Source organism: Petaurus breviceps, unplaced genomic scaffold (assembly GCF_028583685.1).
Source record: "Petaurus breviceps papuanus isolate PSGF00001 unplaced genomic scaffold, PetGlider_PUasm1.0 90760, whole genome shotgun sequence".
Classification (NCBI taxonomy): domain Eukaryota; kingdom Metazoa; phylum Chordata; class Mammalia; order Diprotodontia; family Petauridae; genus Petaurus; species Petaurus breviceps.
Window position 1 is genome coordinate 3,833,780 of NW_027187338.1, and position 22,014 is coordinate 3,855,793.

At 42.9% G+C, this 22,014-nt stretch overlaps 1 long non-coding RNA gene across 1 annotated transcript; it reads left to right on the forward strand.

The window, feature by feature from the left end:
- Positions 1-3,670: 3,670 nt before the first annotated feature.
- Positions 3,671-13,616, forward strand: LOC138146216 (uncharacterized). The gene is made up of 3 exons (XR_011164423.1): positions 3,671-3,803; positions 5,804-6,061; positions 12,341-13,616. It is a non-coding gene; the product is annotated as an uncharacterized lncRNA (long non-coding RNA).
- Positions 13,617-22,014: the final 8,398 nt, after the last annotated feature.

A 22,014-nucleotide genomic window follows, 5' to 3' on the forward strand; every position in this document is an offset into this window, starting at 1 on the left:
CATATCTGTGATTATTATCCTGATGTTATAGATGAGGAAACTGAGGCTCTGGGAGGTTAAATGACACACAGACAGTGGGCTGAGATAGTATTCAAACCCAAGTCCAGTATTCTATCCGTTATACTATACTGCCTTTTCAGCTGCCTCCTATCCATCCTGTGTTGGTCCTGTCCACCCTACCCTGAATGGCCTGAAGGGGAAATGATCATTCTTGACAGAGTCAGGGATTGAGGATTTGCATATAGAAAGCCAAGACCCAGCCAGGTCAGGTTATTCTCCAATAGACGATCTAGTACAGATTTTCTAAAGAAGTTTAGAAACTAACTTCTAAAAATAAGTTAGACCAGAGTCTGGGTGGAACCAGAGGTATCTGGGGGTGGGGAGAGGGTAGAAGTAGAAAGGTCAATCTGCTTGAGAGGGATAAAGCAGGAAAGAAAGGAGAGAAGTTCCTGGACTATCATTAGATCATGAAGCCAAGGGGTCTGATCTGTGGGGAGCCAAAGAGGCCTGGTTCAGGACTCAGATATTAAATCCTAATAGTGGATTTTAGTATAAGAGCCCTTTGAGATGTGACATTTTTTGTTAAGTTAGCTCCTGAGTTCTTTGTTATGGGTAACACTTATAAGGATGTTACTTGAGTTCTGAGATAAGTAGGCTCTACCCCAAGATTTTAGTTATTGAGAGCCAAAATATTTGATTCAGCACTCAGGTATCTTTGGGTGGTCAGCTCTAAATGTGATGTCTGAAGCTTTGGCTTTGAAGTCTGCTCTCAATTGTATCCATTTATGACTGCAGCTGCATTAAGAGGTACCTGAGGCCTAGATCAAAGGTCTTACCCTAAGACTTTAGTCTCCTAGATAACAAATCCTTATCAAATTATCTATTCTGTGCTACTTCCAGGATACAACAGACTAAGGTAATGATAAAAAACTTGAGTCCCTTTCCTTTGTCTCTTTTGCTCTATAAAAACCTTGTACTAAGAATCAATAAATGGAGTTCATGCTTCTTGCTTGAACTACCCACATGGCCTGGTCATTTCTTATTCACATCCCTGCTCATGCTTAGTGCTGGACACTGAGCAGCCCATGGCAGTAATCTCCACAACCTTTCTGGATCAATTACTGTCCCAGGCTCACCTGGGACTGAGAGAAACTTTTTGAAGAATATTAGAGCATGGAATGTTGGAGCTGACATGGGTCTTGGAAACCATCTAGGCTGATTCCTTCATTTTACAGATGATGAAACTCAGGCTCTTCTTACCAGAAGAGTATATTAGATAGCAAGGTTAGCCTTGAACTCAGGTTTCCATATTCCTAGGAGGTTTTCATATTCCTGGGCTGGTTCTCTTTGTGATGAACAAAGCTGCCACTGTCTATTGTTGTACAATAAGGCAAGGGAGAAGAGGACAAGGTAGGGGTGGGATGGTAGGGGGACCAAAGGATGTAGGGTTTATCCAAGGCCTAGATATAGATGGTGGCCACTCCCACTTCCTCCTCCCATACACATATGGGAGAGTGGGATTGGAATCCATGTACAGACCCATTCTGCCCCCAGACTGGGCCCACATCCCTGCTGTTCTACATGCCTTCTTGCTCTCAAATTTGTTTTCCCCCCTCCTCCTGCCTACCTCAAGCCAGCCTCCAGTCAAATTCCCCCCCACCCCAAACTCCAGGTCTATTTCACATCGGGCCATTTGCAGAGTTCCTGGGACCTCCCAGCAGCCCTTCAGAGAGAGAGGCAGACAATATAATTAAAGGCAGGTTCGCATTAATACCCTGGAGACAAGCACTAGCACCAACAACAGAAAGGGGGTGGGGAACCTGGGTTTCCTCCATAAATCCGAGCATTCTGATGCGTACAATTTGGAAACACAACTCTATGAATTGTAATAGAGCATGACGAAATCTCATCAACAGAAGTAAATATTAAACTGAATGACAGTGAGGCTGACATGAGCTTCCCTCCCCCTCTAGCACCACCACCAGCTTCTTTCTTCTAATACAGGTAATTGGCTTTAAGTGGCTCTTACAGCTCAGCACTTGAAATGACCTCCTGTTGTATTTCTCTAATGGGAGCTGTGGGTCGCCCCCCTCCTCTCCCATATCCCTCTCCTGCTGTTCCCCTTCCCTTCCTCCCCTCCTCTCACCCTCCCTTACCCCTCTTCTCTCCACTCCCCTCCCCTTCTTTCTCTTGCCATTCCCCTCCTTTCTCTCCTCTTTCTTTGCTCCTCTCCTCTCTCTTTCTCTCCTCTCTTTTCATTCCTCTCCCATTCTCCTTTCCTTTTCCTCTCCTCCTTTCTCTCTCCTATCTACTTCCATTATCTTCTACATTCCCCTTCCATTCTTTTTAATGCATTCTCCCCCCCCCCCAAAGCTTCTCTCTCTTCCTCTCCCTTATTCCTACATCCCTCTCCTCTCTTCTTCCTTATTCTCCCTTCTTCTTGTGAAATTCTCCACATTCCATCTCCTACCTCTGTGTCTTTGCATAGGCTGTCCCCCTTGCCTAGAATGTACTCCTTGTATACCATGCCTCTTAGAATCCCTGACTTCCTTTAAGGATCAGCTCTCAGGCTACTTCCCATGTGAGCCCTTTCCTTTTCTCCCAGTCGATAATGCTTTTTCACTCTACTGTCTTCACTTTGCATGTTATTTGCACTTACTTGTTTGGGTAATGTTCTTAGATTGTAAGCTCTTGGAAGAGAGGGACTATTTTGATTGTCTTGGTATCCCTGGGCTTAGCATAGAGCTTTGCACATAGTGGGAGCTTCTTAAATGTTTGTTGAACTGAATAGTCATGGACTGATTGGATCTTTTCCTAGTAAAGTTGGGAGACCTGATCCAGAGGATAGTTTGTTTAGAGACAGAATCACCGAATGACAGAGCTAGAAGGGACCCTAGAGACAATTTAGTCCAATCTCTTCACTTTATAGATAAAGAAACCAAGGGAGCAGTGAAGTTAAATTACTTATCCACGGTCACATGGCTAATAAGTGCCAGAACCTGAACTTGAACCCAAGTCTCATGACCTTAAATGCAGAATTCTTTCTGCTTTTTCACATTGCTTGTCTAGGCTAAGTAGCCCAGAAAATGGACTTCCCTCTATGGACAAATTAGAAGTATTTTAGGATCAATCTTTAAGGCAATGGATTCCTCTACTGGGTTGTATTCTTTTTATGGACTCCAGTTTGCAAAAGACTTTCACATCCATTATCTCAGATTATGGATACACTTGTGAGGCAGGCAGTGCAGATATATCACTTTTCCCATTTTACAAGTGAGAAAATTAAGGCCAGAGAATTTAAATGGCATGCCAGGATCATGGAGGGAGGCAGCTGTAAAGCAGGAATGTGTAACCCTGGCCTTTTTGCTCTTGTCCAGTGTGGGGTGTTTTAGTGCCCTGGGGAGACACAAAGAGAATGCTGAGGTGGTTCCAGACTCTTGCCAGGGCTCATTTGTATGAACCTCAGAGGGGACTCGGACAGTCTCTGCGGCATGTCAGTTGTGTTTGACAGGGTTTTAACATAGTGCAGCTCCAGGAAATGCTGGAATAGAATGAGTGGTTTGGGGGAAAAAGGGATGAGGAGGTGTGGAATGATTTCTAAATTGGTGTTAAGACTCTCTCCAGTGCTCTCTCTGTCCTCTGTAATCTCTTCATGTTCAGCTCATGCAGATAGTTGACAGCCTTTTTCTGCTGGTCACTTCCAAGATGCTGGAGTGCCTAGAGTTGCCTTCATTAGAGACAGAAAATAAAACTGTGAATCTGGATCTCTTATTGAATTCAACTCAACATTTATTAAGTACCAGGTAAGTACACCGTACTTGGACACCCTTTAAGATTGTTTGTCCTTTGTTCTTGAAGAGGACCAATGATGTTAGGAAGGTGATATCTTAAGTTGCAAGTGAATTGGATTTAATTGAGGCAGGGCTGAGTAAAGTCATCAGCCTCACTCTCTCCTCAAGAGTCATCAGAGTTCAGTGGCAAGATATAGGTCAAGATAACTGGTGATCGCCCAGATGTAGTGGGTGACCCTGACCTTTTTAAGCTAAGGTCTTTCCCAGGTCTCAGTTTGTCTGAGGCAACACCCATTCAGTGATTAAAGGCTAGGTAAGAATTGAGGCAAAAGGTGGACTAGTTTGACTCCCTCAAAGAATCTATCTGGGAGCTCCCCTCCCAGACCCTCAGAATTTCTGATCAGAGCAGAACAATTGCTATTTATATTCACTCCAAGCCATCAAAATCCAAACAATGAGACCTACTATTGGCCAAATAGGGCAAGTAAAGTAGATGTATCTGAGTAGGTCTGACATGACCTAGGGAGTTCATTTCTGCATATAGGAGGCAGCATGGTGTAGTGGATAGAGAGCCTGTCTTGGCACCAGGAAATAACTAGTTTCAAGTCTGGCCTTTGACACAGTCTGACTATCAGACCTTGGGTAAGTCACTCAATGTTTTCAGCAGCTATCTGAAGACCAAGTTGCAATAAAGGCTCTGATATATATTGGAATGCAGAGTTTCCTCATACATCTGGGTGTTCTTTATACCAATGAAATCTGCTTCCTTCTTCCGTGTCTTCTCCCACTCCCAAGGAAAAAAAAATATCCAGCTAGCTATGGATGCTGGCTCATTTTCCAGAGCTAACTAGTACAGTGGCATGTGATATGTGGAGCTGCAACACTCAGGCTGTTTTCTTCTTGGCAACTTGCATTCTACCAGGGCACGCTGCCATCAGGCTGTGGTGGTGCTTCATTTATGGCCAGATGGTTGGAGTAGTAAGACTTATGCCATAAGGATAGTTTGATTGAACCAGAAGATGATCACACTTTCCTTCTTTTTCTTTTAACAACTAAGTCAAGTTTTATTAAAACAGCTGAGCTTCAACACTAAACTGTAGACAATTGTTATAGAGAGTGTAGGTACAGTTTGGCATCTTTCTCACTCATCCTTAACTTCCCAACTCTAATCTCACAGGAACCCTTTGAGTAGATGAGAATACCCCCTTTTCGCTTATCCTGAATTAAAACTTTTAGTACCACAAAGAAAAAGAAATAACTATGACCTTTTAAAAACCTAGTGAAGAGGCAGCTTTCAATTTTACCTTTTTAAGAAGAGGAACAAAGCAGTCCCCTCCAAGTGACTGTTTTCTTTTTGAGATGGAACCAGGTATAACTTACACATGATGCTCATTTGTTCCTCCAAAGCAGGAGCTCTTAACCTCACCTGTGGCTAGATTTTCTGGGAGTCTGTGAACTCAGATGGGGGCAAAAAGTACATTTTTATTTTCACTAGCTTCTAAGTAAAATTTAACATTTCCTTCAATTATGTAGAGCTCAGAAAAGGGGTCCATTGGCTTCACCAGACTGCCAAAGGGGTCCAGGATACTATAAAGATGAAGATGTCCTATTCCAGAGGGTAATGCTGCTAAGAGTGGTTTGACCCTTCCAGGTGCCTACAAATCCCACCATCCTGGGGGCACCTTATGAACATGCTGATTGATTTTTCTATTCTCTTACCCAGTAAAGTTGGGTTATCTCTAACTGGAAGGTGAGGAGAGACCCAAGGGCTCAATGGGCAGGGACCATGGAGGTATCTGTTACAAAGAGTCAAGGGAAAATAAGACAGCAGGAAGGACTTATACAGCTCGGAATAGTGGAAAATCATGGCAGCTAGGTGATGCAGTGGTTAGAACACTGAACTTGGAGTTGGGAAGATCTGAGTTCAAATTTGGCTTCAGATGCTTACTAGTGTCTGTGACCCTGGGCAAGTCACTTAACCCCTATTAAACCCTGTTCCTCCTCTGTAAAAGGGGGACACACTGAAGAAGGAAATGGCAAAGCATTCCAGTATGTCTACTAAGAAAACAGGGTCACATAGAGTTGAGCATGACTGAATGATGGAGTAAGAGGAAAAGAAGAAGGAGAAGAAGAGGAAGGAGGAGGAACAGGAGGAGGAGGAGAAAGAAGAGGATGAGGATGAGGAGGAAGAGAGGAAGAAGAAGAAGACTCTGAATCAGAAGACTGAGTTCAAGAACTGTCTCTGCCATTTACTAGTTGTGTGACTTTAGGTAAGTCACTCTCTGTGCCTCAGTTTCCTCATCTATAGGTTAATAATGATTGCCTTGCCTGCTTCATAGGGTTGTTGTGAGATACACTTGGTTGAAAACATTTTGTAGTTGGAAAGTATTATTACTCACTAGATGATAACATCCCAGCTTCTTGGGCTCAGGAAAGACATCCATTTCTACCCTCAGGGTGCTCACCATCATGGCCCTAAGAGGACTAGAACAAGGCAAGGTTTCTCTTTCACAATTTCAACCTGTTCCATGATGTTCCTTCTCCTAGACAAAGTGTGAACTTAAAGGGGGGGAACCCAAAAAGAGGTGGTCAAAGGTGTTCCAAGTTATTAAATTTTTTTCCAAAAGTGGTTTCCCCCCTCAAATAGTAGTAGTAGAAATTAATAAGAGTATGCTATACTGTATAATGCCTTGTAGAACAAGCTCCATGAGGATAGAGACTATTTCATTTTTGTCTTCGTGTCCCTGGCACTTAGCACAGTGTCTGACATTTAGTAGGTGATTTATAAATATTTGTTGAACTGGATAACATGGTAAAGAGAACACTGGACCAGCAGTTAGGAGAATTGCATTTGAGTTCTGGCTTTGCTAGTCGCTAGCTGGGTGACCATGGGCAAGTAACTTCTCTCTGTGTTTTAATTTTCTCACATAAAGTTTACTCACTCAAGGTTGTGTTGTGCCTCAAAGTCAAGAAGACTTGGTTTTAAGTCTTGGTTAAGTCTGACACATACTGGCTGTATGACTCTGGGCAACTTGCTTAAGCCTCTCACTGCTTTGGGCAGGTCTCTAAGATAGTAAGTTGCAAACAAGCAGCTGAATGACCAATCTGTATTGGTAGAGGGAATTTCCTCATCTGGGACTTCCTTATACTGATGAAACCCCAAGTCCATTTCCTAACTCATTTCCAGTACCTTTCTACTGTTTTTCTTTTGAGGACTTTCAAAGACCTGTCTTAAAAGTTCAGATGTAAATGTTTTGTGATGCTCAGAGGAAGTATTTGCTGGGAATATGGGAATGGAAATGCTAGAGAGGAAGAATGTTCAGTTGAGTGAGATATGAGTGGCTAAGAGTAAGGAGAGGAAGTTATGGAGAAAGGCATGAATAAAGAGCCGAAGGACGAACGGAAGAAGGGAGGGTTGCATGGAAGGGTCAAAGGGGCATATACTCAGGTTGGGTGGAATAGAGTCCAGTAGAATAGCCTGTAAAGAAATAATGCTCCTTGGGTAGAAGAGGGAGGGAATGGTGCATGATGCCAAGTGAATTTGGCCCCAGGATAGCTGAATTCAAATTTGAGCTCTTCCTCTAGCTGAGTGACTTTACTTTTCTGAGCCCTTGGTCCTCATTGTTGAAATAGGGATGGGAAGCCTGTTGAAGTGGACAGAGGGCTGACTTTGGAAACAGGATGACCTGAGTTCAAGCTTCTTCAAGCTTCTTACAGAAACCGGCTGTTTGACTCTAAGCAAGTCCATTAACCTCTCAGTGTCCCAGGCAACTCTCTAAGACTTTGTGCTTAGTACAGTGCCTGGTACATGATAGGCTGTCCATAAATATTTATTAAGTTCTGATCTCCAAGCAGTTGTGGATCTCCAATAGAAGAGTTTCTTTGCTCTAGGAATGGTGGGGGAGGAAAGTGACTTTTAAGGAAACATGAATTCTTTTAAGCATTTCTATAGTGCCTACTGTGTGTCATACTAGCAATATAAGCAGGGTTAACTTCTACCATATGTGGCTTGCCCTCACATTAGGATTCTAGGATCATAGATTCAGAAGTGAAACCAACTTCAAAAGCCATCTAACCCAAGCGCCTTGTTATACTGCTGATGAAACTTCATCTGGAGTTTCCCACACCATTGAAATCACAGATCAAGCCTATGAAAAGTACTTGCAACACTCAGAATGTCTGTGAAAAAGGCATGGTATTATATTTAGAATGCTATAACATGTGAATGATTAATAATAATAATTGCATATGGTTAATAGCTCTACATGCTGTCAGATCCAGAAATGTTGCCCACATGTTGTGTGGAGAGATGGAGTTTAGGGAAACTGCCTTTTTGAGGGGAGTAGGCTAATATGGTGGGTAGGATTGGAAGCTGGTAGGTAGATATAGGTATGAGAAAGGAATCCTTGGAAGAAGAGCAACCTGATTTGAGAAAACAGGTGGGAAGTCTGATTGTGAGAGGGCTCCTGGAAATATGTTGGGGAAAGGGAGAGGGGAAATAGGGAATAGAGACCTATGGAATCAGAGCCCAGACTCTTGGATTGGGCTAGAATGGACCTCTCTTGAGGACACGCCCAGTACCTTGTGTGTGGATTTTGGTGAGATAGGGAAGTACTGGATGAAGAAACTCCCTCTGCCAATATACCTTTTCTGAAACCTGTAGACTCTGAAAGTTGCCAGGCACCAAGAGGCTATCAGTCAACAAGCAATTCATTAAGCACCTACTATGTGCTAGGCACTGGGCAAAGTGTTAGGCATACAAAGAAAGGTGCAGAGAGTTCTTGCTTTACATTTCACAAATTTGACTTTAGGTGAAAATCTCTGAAAGAAATACACATTCCAAAAAACCCACCTATGTTTACTTTACTGTACAGTCCCATGATCTCTCTGTCTCTGTCTCTCTCTCCTTCCTCTTGACTATGCATGTGACCTCCCCCCCCTTCCCCCTTCCAAAAAACCCTAAAACCCCTCCAAGTGAAAGCAGAACAGACCCAGAGAGATCTTGACTACCTTGCTGAATTGGGGTCTTGGCTTGACAGCTCTGGTGCCAAGAGAGGCAACCTTTGCCCCACTCTGCCCCACCCCACTCTATGCATCTAGCCTGCACATCTGTCTTCTGTCTGTCCATGCTCAGGTGCTTTGTGTCTGTCTGTGACCCCTGTGCCCTCTCCTGTATGTGTCTGTGTCTGGCCCCCATGTGTTTGCCACCCCTCTTCTTCCTCTCAGTTTAGTTCAGGCTCTCAGGTGGCTGGCCCCTGCCTGAATGTTCCTTTTCCAACTCTCTCTTCTCTGTCCCCAGAGCCAATATGTTCTTGAACTCTCTGTATGTGTGTGTGTGTGTGTAGGCCCCCCTCCTCCACTGGTGTGTGGCCCCCTCCCTCCCTCCTTTCCTTCAATGTTCAAATTAGCATTAGGTAAAAATCACTTTACTTAAAGTTGAATGGGCCACTTACATAAAGTGAGAACTGCCCCTATACACAATCCCAGTCCTTGAGGAGCACTGTCCTAGGGGAGATAATATGCAAATAACTGCATATGGCATAAATGGAAGGTGATCTCAGAGAGAAGGGATTAAGGGATGGTGGTAGAAGAAAAGACTTTCTGTGGAAGGTGGGATTGAGTCTTGAAAGAAGCCTTGAAAGTTAGGACTTAGGGGTGAGGAGGGAAAGCATTTCAGGCAGGGGTGACAGGCACTGAAAAGGCACAGGGTTAGGAGATAGTTTCATGTTTGAAGAACTGCATGTAGGTAAGTGTAGCTGAATTGTAGCATTGATGGAGAGGAATAAAATGGAGAACTGGAAAGGTAGGAAGGGCTCACATTTTGAAGGGCTTTAAATGTCATAGGATTTTAGATTTAATTATGGAAATAATAGAGAGCCATTGGAGTTTATTGAGTGAGGGCAAGGTGACATGGGCAGACCTGGGCTTTAGGAAAATTATTTTGGTAGCTAAGAGGAGGATGGATTGAAGTGGAGAGAGATTGGAGGCAGGGAGACCAACCAGAAGGTCATTACAACAATCTAGGAATGAGGTGATGAAGTCCTGCACTGGGATGGCTGCTGTATGAGCGGAACTAAGAAGATGCAAGTGAGAGATGTTATGAATGTAGAAATGACAAGACTTGATAACAAATTATATATATTGAAAGTGAGGAATTGAGCATGGCCCTAAAGTTTTGACCCTGGTAATTGGAAGGCTAGAGGTACCTTTGGCAGTCATGAAAAAGTTGGGAAGAGGAGAGAGTTTTGGAGTGAAATCAGATCTGCATTGGAACTATTGAGTTTGAGATGCTTACAGGACATCCAGTTTGAGAGTTTAAAAGGTGATATGAAACTGGAACCCATAAGAAAGATTAGGGCTATAGAGCTAGATCTGGAAAGCGCTTCCTAGAGGGGAACTCAAGGAAACGGATGTTTAGAAGGAAAAGAGAAGAGGGCTCAGGACAGTTTTGGGAGATGCTCATGGGTATGACATGAATGAGTCATGAGCAAAGGAGGCTGAGACGGATCAACCAGGTATATAGGAGAGAGTAGAGGGAAGAATATTCAAGAGGAGGGGGTGATTGGCAGTGTCAAAGGTCAAAGAGATCAGGAAGGATGAGGATGGAAGAAGATGCCCTTAGATTTGGCAATTAGAAAATAATCGGTAGCTCCGGAGAAAGCAATTTCTTTTGAATGCTGAGTCTGGAAGCCAGAGGGATAGGGTGTAGAAAAGAAGGAGAGGACAGGAAGTAGAGACACTTAATGTAAATGGATTTCTCAAGTTGTGGAGTCACGAAAGGGAGGAGAGATATAGGAAGCTAGCTTGTGGGGATAGTTGGATTGAGTGAGAGTTTTTTTTAAGGACATGGGTAGTAAAGGTAGTGACTATAGGGAGAGATGTGAAGAGATAGTTTGGTGCCTGATTTTCCACTCACTGTAGCAATAGGGAGAGTAAAGGTTGTCTTAGGCACATTTAAAAAGATCTATTTTTTATTTTTAATTTAATGAACACCAATTCAAATGAGCATTTTCATATAGAAAGCAGAACAGAACAAGAAATTGTACATGAAACTATGAATCTTTAATATGTGCAATTTGCTTTTCATTTTAAAGTATATATTAAATTCAACATAGAACTTTTAAAGTTGTCATGATTGTACTTCCCTTTGTTCTTTCTTTCCTCTTCTGTGCATTTAAAAATGCTTCAATTACTCCCTTATTTTTCTTTTCCCTACCTCCCTTCCCATTTTCTTCACTTTCCCTTTCCCTCTCTCCCTCCCTTCCTCCCTCCTTCCTTCCTCTTTCACTTCATCCTTCCCTTCCTCCCTCCCTTCTTTCCTCCCTCCTTCCTTCTTTCCTTCCTTTTTCTTTTTATTAATTTCTTTCTTTCTTATTGCCAACCAACCTCTCCCTCTCACTTCCCACTCTCCTACTCAAATTAAAAAAAAAAGGAAAACAGAACTCTCATAACATATACGCATAAGCAAGCACACTCCTATTGGCTATGCCCTAAAACTTATGTCTCATTCTGTACCTTGAGTCAGTCACCTTACTGTTAGTAGGTGGGAAATATGCTTCATTGTAAGTCCTCTAGAATTGTGGCTGATCATTGAATTGATCAGTATCCTTAAGTATTTCCAAGTTGTCTTCTTTATAACATTGTTCTTATTGTCTAAATTATTCTGGTTCTACTCAATTCACTCTGCATTGTTTCTAACAATTTTTCCCAGTTTTCTCCAAAACCATCTCTCTTATAATTTATTACAATAAAATACTATTTTATTATAATCACATACTATAATTTGTTCAGCCATTCCTTAATTGGTGGGAAACTCCTTAGGTTTTATTTCTTTAACGTAGCAAAAAGGGTTGCTATATTTTTGTACATTTGGGTCCTTTTCATCATTCCTTCATTTCTTTGGGAGAGAGATGTATTAGACACTCTCAAGAGAAGCATAAGAAGAAAATTACACAGTCTTATTTATGTCAAGTTCCTTCTCAGAGATTGGAGATATGGTTTCCAATCTTTAGGGTTTATAGTCTAGTAAGGGAAGAAGTAACATTGATGACCTTTCTCCTAAGAAATAATAATAGTATCATTTTACCTTGATATAGCACTTGAAGTTTGGCAAAATGTTTAGAATGCAGATTTAATTTCATTTGAATGTACAAACATTATTGCATATGATATAAGTGAACATATATAATGTAGACATACCCCTACAAAAAGACACACAGAGATACAGGCACATAAATATACATAGCAGGCATATGCCAAGAGAATTTGGATAAACCCCTCCTTCCTTGTGTGTGGAAGTCTCTGTGGAGAAGCTGCTTCTGTATGAAGGACTACCCAGGTTGTAGATGAATGACACAGATGGAAAGGGAGTGAACCCCTGTGGCATGGAAGTCATGTTGGATTAGAGAGGGAGCTAGAGGTCTTCAGGCTACTATTACTACTAACATTTATATTGTGTTTACTATGTGTCAGACACTATACTATGAACTTAACAATTATTATCTCATTTGATCCCCACAAGAGGTGCTATTATTGTCTCCATTTTACAGATGAGGAAACTGAGGAAAACAGAGGTTAAGTGACTTGCCCCAGATCACATAGCTGGTAAGTGTCTGAGGCCAGATTTGAACTCTAGTCTTCTTGATTCTGGGCCAAGTGCTCTATCCACTATGCCACCTAAATGCTCCCTGCCTTCTGACTGTAGCACTCTAGAGAAATGGGAACTTGAAAAGAAAAAGAGGAAAAAGATATGGAGTATTATAAAGGAATATTGCAATGGGTAATCAGGATTTGGGGTCTGTTAAAGGGAACTGTCCATATTTAGGCCCAACATTTACTAGGAGAAAGAGAATGACATGGTAGGAAACCATGTGCACCAATGAGCAATGAAACAATTATTAGGTTGAACAGTGAACTTTGACCCTGGCTTTGCCTGGTCTGTGAGTCATGTGAACTGTGTACATCTTAGGTGAGATGAAGGTGGTGCCCACTAGTGAGGAGGTTTGATTGACTCCCTAACAACTCTGAGACACATAGGGTAATAGTATAAATTGAAAGAGATGTATAGATCTCTGTTTGAAAGTGTTTGGGAGTTTCCTTAATTGTCTATGGGTTTGGGTACAAAAATGCTTTCTATATTTTTTGTTGTGCAAATAAACACTTTACTATGTTTAATGTGTTGTTAGCTTGGATGCTTGCAAGTGATTTGAGAGCTCTCTAGTGGAGAACAAAATGAGCCAGATTTTGATGTTTCCACAATTTCCTTTGGTGATAGGGCATAAGCCAGAGCGATATTGTAAGGGACCCCTAAAATAGTACTTGAGTCACTTATGGGGCTATCTGTACTCAACTAACAAATGGGTTACACAAATAGACATACACACATACATATTCAGGCTCACACATATGCATGTATACACACATGCAGGAACACACAAAAATGCACATAGAGAGCATAAACACCACCAAAATAATACCTACACAACAATATACTAGCAACTTCAAATGACTGTGCACACGCTGAATGTGTGTATAGAGCTGAAAGAGAGAAAAGGGCCTTCTAGTTAAGCAGGCTTCCCATGGAAACTTTGGAGGCTAAATTAACACTTGTCTTAGACGCTTAATGGCGATTCTTGTTCAGGTACCAGAGGTCCTCTAAGGTCTCTTCCAGCTTTCAGATTCTGGGATTCTATGTCACCTCTTGTCTCCCTGAGTCTGAGCAGCAGCTTTGAGGGAGGGATCCTGCTCGATTTGCTCCCTTCCACTAGGTGGCGCTAGACTAACACTGATCTTTGTAATGGCCTGGACCCATAGAATCCACGGGAAAAGAACTACTGGGCCACCTCCCCACCCCATGTACCCCTATATTATTCCATACCCTTTTCCACTAGAGCAGGGTCCTTCCCCTTCAGTCTCCTCTTACACTAGCCCCTGGCCCAATTCCTCTCTCCTGTCAGGCCACTGCTTTCCAGATGCTGCCTGGCCTTTCTAGGCCTTTCTGGGACTTGTTCCTCTCCTATGAAAAATAACCAAGATAAGGTCTTTAATCAGGCCCCCTTATGGGAAAGCAAGGCATGTTTCAGGGACAAAGAGAATTTAGAAAATTCAAGATCAGGCAAAAGTGATAGGAGGCGGAGAAAGAAAAGAAAAAGACAAAGAGTGAGACAGTGACCAGCTGAGCAGAGGGACCTCTGACCCTCTGGACCCTGTCTTTAAAATCTCAGGCAAGAACATGGTAGAGATAGGTTAGATTAAATAGAAGGTATCAGGGTGTAACATAGGATAAAAAATATATAACTGAAAGCAGCCTCAGAGGCCATGTAGACCAACTCCTTCACTTTGTAGACAAGGAAACAGAGGCCCAGGGAAATCCAGGGGCTTGGCCAGAGTGATCCACAGAGATGTGATTTGAAGCCAGCTCCTCTGAATCCTGACGCAACACTCTTTCCTTTGTACCATGATACATAGTGAGAAGTAAGTAAGTAAGCATCTATTATGTGCTCTATATGCTGAACACTATCCAAATATTATCTCATTTGATTTTCACAATAATCCTGGGAAGTAGGTTCAGTTATTATCCCCATTTTACAGTTGATGAAACTGAGGCAAATAGAAGTTAGATGACTTGCCCAGGGTCACACAGTCAGTAAGTATTTGAGTATATGAGTCTTCCTGATTCTAATGCTCAGTACATTGCTCCATCTAGCTGTCTCTAGAAAATTTTCTATGTTGGCAGTTATTAGACTGGATTTGAATAGAGCTCTGCCATTAGCTGGACTTGTGATTGTGAGCAAGTTCCCTAACTAAGCTCTCTGAACCTCGCTTTCTTCATCTGTTCAATGAGAGGGGTTGGACTACGTAACCTCTAAGGGTCTTTCCAGGTCAAAGATACTATGAAAATGGGTCTAAACGTGTACCCTTTCCCCTGCTCTGCCCAAAATTCGTGACTGGATTTTGCTTTCTTGGACAACTGGTTTAGTATAATCTCTGGGTATAAATATCCTACTCCTCTCAACCCAAGGCTGCTGCTTCTTCTCCTTCTCCTCCTCCTCCTCTTCCTCCTCCTCCTCTTCCTCCTCCTCCTCTTCCTCCTCCTCCTTTTCCCCCTCCTCCTCTTCCTTCTCATACTCTTCCTCCTCCTCCTCCTCTTCCTCCTCCTCCTCTTCCTCCTTCTCCTTCTCCTCTTCCTCCTCCTCCTCTTCCTCCTTCTCCTTCTCCTCCTCCTTTTCCTCCTCCTCCTCCTCTTCCTTCTCATACTCTTCCTCCTCCTCCTCCTCTTCCTCCTCCTCCTCTTCCTCCTCCTCTTCTTCCTCCTTCTCCTTCTCCTCCTCTTCCTCCTCCTCCTCTTGCTTCTTCTCCTTCTCCTCCTCCTCTTCCTCCTCCTCTTCCTCCTTCTCCTTCTCCTCCTCCTTTTCCTCCTCCTCCTCCTCCTCCTCCTCCTCCTTTTTTGAGGTAATGGGGGTTAAGCAGCTTGCCCAGAGTCACATAGCTAATAATTATCTGGGACCAATTTTGAACTCAAGTCCTTTTGATTGCAGGGCTGGTGCTCTGTCCACTGTACCACCTAGCTGCTCAGGATGTCTTCTAATAGAACAGTAATACTTTGAGCTGCCTGACTGGGGCACAGCCTTTTTGCTCTCTTGAGACATGAGCTTGCTTGTGCTGGACCCTGGGCCTCAGAATAGGGGCATCCAGGCACAACCAGAGAACCATGTCTTTGTCCAGACTCCCAAAGGAAATGAATATTTGATCTGGGGAGTACTTCTTCATCTACTTAGCTAGGGGGTGCAGTGGATAGAGTGCTGGGTTTGAAGTCAGGAAGATTCATATTTTGAAGACTTAGAATTATAGTCAGGAAGACCTGAGTAAGAATCCTGCCTCAGTCACTTACTAGCTGTGTGACCCCGGGCAAATCACTTAATCCTGTTTGCCTCAGTTTCCTCTTCTGTAAAATGAACTGGAGGAGAAAATGGCAAATCACTCTGGTATCTTTGCCAAGAAAACCCTGAATGGGGTCATGGAGAGTTGGACATGACTGAAAGATGATTGAATGACAACAATAAATGATTATCCTCATCATGATCTGATCAAATTCTCACAACACCTTAGAGAAGGGGAAAGTGTTATTGTTCCCATTTCATATATGGGGAAATTGAGGCTTAATGAGGTGAAATGACTTACTCATGGTCCCAGAGAGGGTAAGTTACCCAAAGAACCACTGTAACCCAGAGAGCTGAAATTAATGGGAATGGCCTGAACTGCTTGACTTTCAGCCCAGAACTCATTCTTCTTGAACCATATTGCCCCTTTAGATCAGACCCTGGTGGAGAAACAACTCTGAAGGACCCCAGAGAACAGAGGCCTTTAAGGGTTGTCTAATTTGTAGAAGGTAGGGAAAAACGTGTCTGGAGCTGAGATGCTAAAAGGTGTATTTGTGTGGTTACCTTCTTCCTCTCTTCTGTCTCTTAGAACCCCCGCCTCCCTTCAAAGAACGGTTCAGGAACTGACTTCTAGGGAAGTCCTCTCTTGAGTGCTAGGTTTGAACCCTTTCCAGTGGTTGTTTCTGCCCCACCACCCATGACTTTGTGTGTATTTCACATTCATGTATCTGTGTATATTTTGTTTTCCTTGGATAGAATGAAAGTGCCCTGAGGGCAGGGACTATTTTGTTTACTTTTCTGTTTATATGTTGCATTACCTTAGTTATTATCATTCTCTCCCTCCTCCAACCAGCATTTAGTTGGGGGTCTACTATATACAGGGCATTGGGGATTCAAAGTCCAAAAGGATAAACAATCCCTGCCTTCAAGGAGTTTACCTTCTACCAAAGGGCTGCCATATGTAAACAGATAAACATTTGTATAATAGTAGATGTTTAATAAATACTGGTTGCATTATGCCCAAAGGGCTATAAATAATTTCATACCTTTTGATCCAGTAATACCACTTCTAGGGTTGTATCCCAAAGAGATCATAGAAGTGGGAGGAAGACCCATATGTACAAAAATATTTATAGCAGCTCTTTTTGTAGTGGCAAAGAATTGGAAATTAAGGGGGTGCCCATCAATTGGGGAATGGCTGAACAAGTTGTGGTATATGCATGTTATGGAATACTATTGTGCTATAAGAAACGAGGAGCAGATGGACTTCATATTTACCTGGAGAGGCTTATGTGAACTGATGCTGAGTGAGAAGAGTAGAACCAGTAGAAATTTGCACACAATTACAGACACAATGTTATGTGTAATGACAAACTTTGATAGACTGGACTCCTCAGCAATGCAGGGTTATAAGTCAACCCCAAAAGACTCATGATGGAGAGAGATGTCTACATCCAGAGAAAGAACTGAGTTTGAATCCAGATTGAAGCAAACTACCTGCTTCTTTTCTTTTTCTTGTTTGGTCTTGTTTCCTCTTTCCCATTGTTCATTCCATCTGACACAGTCCTTCTTTGTAACCTGACTAATGTCTAACGTGAGAGTATTTGCAGATTCTATACTTGATTGTATGCCGCCATGGTGGGGGGGAGGGGAGGGAGGGAGAGAAAATGTGAAACTCAAGGAATTGTGGAACTGAATCTTGTAAGCTAAAAGTAAACAAATGAATTAATAAAGACCAAAAAAATAAAAATAAATAAATACTGGTTGCATTTAATTATCTAGTCTAGTTCTCTTCATTTTTTTTTTTTTTTTGCTTTGGACTGTACCTTTTATTTCACTGGTATTTATTTCCCTAATCTCTACCAACCCCTGCTCTGCAGTTTATAATCTCAGAGTTGCCTAAGGTTAAATGATTTTGTCCAGGATCACTTAGCCAATATGGGGTCAGAGGCAAGGTTTAAACTTAGGTCTTCTTTTCTGAGACCAACCCTAAATTCACTATGTCATGCTGCCTTTATCCCTCATTTTACAGATGAGCTCAGAAAGGTCAAGGTCCCACAGCTATTCAGTACCAAGGACAGAGATTGGATGTAAGGTTGTCTGAGGTTAGTATGATGCTGGGCACTTCCTCCCCCTCTCTGTGTTCCTGGACTCTGGAAACCTTTACCAAAGAAGAATGGGATTTGGCAGGCGGGGTGAGTGGGGCTGAAGTCAGTGAGATGCTGACCTTTAGTGAACATGAGTCTCTCGGGGTTTGGGGTACGGGGTGTTAATTTTCCATTGAGCATTGCTAATCACTACCCTGAGGAGCTGAATCTGCTGGGCAGACAATGGAATCAGATGCTATAATGTAGTCCTCTTAACAAGATACACACATATTCTACATGAAGCCTCATTCCATAAATCAGGTTAACCTTTTCAACAGGCTCAGAGAAAATTAATTGTTCATATCGGAGCACATGACCTTTTCCCAGGCCAGGATGAGTGGCTTTGGCTGGGCTTCCTCAGCCTTTGGGAGCTAAGCAAATGCCTCGTTGGTCCTGTACTCAGAGATTTAACTGTGGGCAGCCAGTTGTTCTGGGGTTCCCTGAGTCTGCTGGTCCCTGAAAGCTCTGCTTTCCTGGAACAGGAGAGGTGGGGTTCAGGCTTGCTATGAGATGAATGCTTGGTTCAGCCCAGTTTGTATGGGAGGGGCACTTTCCTGACTGAGACATCTCTCCTGCTGGGTTCTGAATTAAGTTTATCTCTCCCCTCAGGGAGTGACATGGTTCACTCCCTCCCTTCCTTTCTCCTCCTTTCTCCTTCCTTTCTGCATAGTATTCCATTAAATAATTCAAATATCTGTAGTGAGTCAGCCTTAGCCTTGAACCTGATTGGATAGGACTTATCTCCTCACTTAGACTGAAGGTTGCCTGAGGACAGGACCCATCTCTATCTCATACTGGAGGCTCCTTGGGGTTAGGGTCAAAATTCACCCTTTAGAATGGGAGCATTCTGACCTTTCCCTATGACCAGGAGCTTTCCAGCACAGGATCTGTATCTCCCTATCAGATTGGGGGTTCCCTGAAGGAAGGAACTGTGGTTCTTCCATTTGATCTGTAAGGATCCTGAGAGTGGGGTCATTCCTGTTTGTAAGAGAAGACTCATATGATGAAAGGTCATAGAATAAATGAGTGAATGATAAGTATTTATTAAATGAGTACTATGTGTCAAATGTTGGGGATACAAATACAAAAGAGGGATAATATCTTCATTTAGAGGATAATTCCCTTCAGTTCACAGAGGGGAAACTGAGGCACAGAGAGAGTAAGTTGATTTACCCAGGGTCATACCCATAGTAGATAGCAAAGCAGAGATTTGAACCTAGTTCCACCGATTGCAAATTCAGTACTGTTTCTGCCACATGAACTATAGGTAGGAGCCTTGACAACAATTATAATTATAACTGACATTTATATAATGCTTTTAAGTTTTACAACACATTTTACATAAATTTTTTTCATTTATTTGTCACAGAATCAGAGTAGATCAGAGATTTAGAGCTGGAAGGGGCTTTAGAGTTCATCTAGTCTATCTCTCCTCATTTTACAGATGAAGCACTTGGAGCCCAGAGAAATTCATAGACTCATCCAAGGTCAAATTGATGGTAAATGGCATAGCTATTTGATTGGATGTCTTCTCCCTTGTTACCTACTCCTTATCATCTACAGAGTGAGGGCAGAGAGGCAAGACCCTGGGGCAGATGGGGTGCTGTATGAGCAGGGAAGGTGGGCCTTCTTAGGGAAGAGTGGTCAAGGAAGAGTTACTTAGTTCTCAAGGACTGGGGCAGGTTCAGGCCCTTGGTTGGCTATAACTTCAGTGACCACTTATTCTTAGTATAGGGATGACCTAGGGAGCTTGTTCTCAGAGATGGGAAATATTTTAGATCCTTGCATTGCTGAGAAGGGCTAAGCCTATCAAAGTCAGTCATTGCATACTGTGGCTGTTACTGTGAACAGTGTTCTCCTGGTTCTGCTCACTTCACTCAGCATCAATTCATATAAGTCTTTCCAGGTTTCTCTGAAGTCCGCCTGCTCATCATTTCTTGCAGCACAGCAGAATTCCAATTCATCCATATACCACAACTTGTTCAGCCCAATTGATGGGCATCCCCTCAATTTCCAGTTCTTGGTCACCACAAAAAGAGCTGCTATAAGTATTTTTGTACATGTGGGTCCTTTTCCCATTTTTTTGACCTCTTTGGGATATGGCCCCAGAAGTGGTATTGCTGGGTCAAAGGGTATGGCAGCAAAAAATATTAATAACAGCTAGCATGTGTATGGAACTTTACGGTTTGCAAAATGCTTTACATATGTTAGTTCATCTGATCCTCACAATGACTGTTGGAAGTAGATGCTATTATTATCCTAATTTTACAGGTGAGGAAATTTAGGCAGAGAGAGGTTAAGTAACTTGCTCAGGGTCATATAGCTAGTAAGTATCTGAAGCTGGACTTGAACTCAGATCTTCTTTGGGGTAGTTAGGTGGTGCAGTGGATAAAGTGCCAGCCTTGCAGTCAAGAAGAACCATCTCCTTGAGATCAAATCTGGCCTCAGACAATACTAGCTGTGTGACCCTAGGCAAGTCACTTTAATTCTGCCTCAGTGTCCTCATCTGTAAAGTGATCTGGAGAAGGAAGTGGCAAACCATTCCAGTATCTTTGCCAAGAAAGCACCAAATGGGGTCAAGAAGAGTTGGAAATGACTGAGAAACGACTGAACAACTTCTTGACTCCAAGCCCGATATTCCATCAATTATTCCAGCAAGTTAATGGAGGTGATTAAGTGGCATGGAGAACAGAGGATCAGTGGTTCTACACTCAGACCAAAGGAAAGTAAGTTTTGGGGAGTTATCCCCATAGAACTCCAAGTGGAAGCCATGAGAATGGGTGGACAAGGGAGAAGAGGTGGTGAGGTAACTTCTCAGCTGTCAAAGGAAGAAATCCACGCAGATAGATCCCATATCCAACTCAGACTCAACATGACTGAAACGAAACACTTCACCTCAACTCCTCCCATCGTTCCAGCTTCTTCTCTCGGGAAACGACATATCTGTCCTTCTCTTTACCCAGGCTAGATACCTCAGAGTCCTCTGATTCCTCCCTCTTCAGTCTTCAGGGATCTTTCTCTCTTGCTAAACTCCTGTAGCCTGCGAGGCCTATGCCATTCACTTGGCAATTAATCATGTACTGCCTGGTGATAGCTCCTCTCCTGTTCTACTGAACCACTGCTTCTCCCCTGTGTAGCTATTTAGTTTTTAATTTGTTTATGTCTTGTTTCCCCCAAAAGAGTCTGGGCCGCTTGGGGGCAGGGGCTGTGTTTTATTCAGATCTGTATTCTTTGGGCAGCACAAGGCTGGACACACAGCTGGAGGTCCACAAGTGTTTGTGGGATGCTGTAGAGAGAATCCTGAGAGAAACAGACTTGGACTGGAGCCATAGAATGTCAGAGCTGGAACACAGGATATCAGAGATAGAAGGAAATAGAACAAAGAAGGTTAGAGATGGGAGGAACATCGGAACAAAGAATTTTAGCAATGGAAGGGTCCTTGAAACAGAATGTTAGAGAATGTTAAACAGAATCTTAAAATACAAGATGTCAGAGCAGAGGAACCAGAAAACACAGAATGTAGAGCTAGGAGGGACTTTTGAAATAATTTTGCCTGACCTTCCCATTTTAAAAATGGAGGAAATAAGATCTAGAGAATGGAAGAAATTGTTCAAGGTCATGAAAGGCAGTGTGTATGATGGGAAGAATTCTGGCTTAGAAGTCAGAGCACCTGGCTTTGAATCCTGGCTCAGTCTTAGGTTGGTTGTATTTCCCTGGGCACAAGTTGCTGGGATGGGGCTGATTGGCTCCAAGAGCTTATGAGGGAGCTCCCTTCCTCCCAAACAGTTACCATGAGGTTAGGGATGAGAGAAAAGTGGAAATCCAGTGAGAAAGCATTTCCTCTGCCCAGAAAGTAGGGCTTTCCTGGCCTTTCAGGCTAAAGGGAGTTCTGCAACTGCAGGGTCCTATAAACCAAGTAGAGGCAGCAATGACTCAAAGAGGGGATGGGGAGAAAGGGAGAGAAAGGGAGGGGAGAAGAAGAGATAGAGTAGGAGACTGGTGAGGAGAGAGGATGAAGGGAGAGGAAAGGAGGAAAGGGGAGAAGATTTAGAGGAGGGGATAGGAGAGGAGGGGAGAAGAGATAGAGTAGGAGACTGGAGAGGAGAGAGGATGAGGGGAGAGGAAAGGAGGAAAGGGAAGAAGATTTATTGGAGGGGATAGGAGGGGAGGGGAGAAGAGGAGATAGAGTAGGAGGCT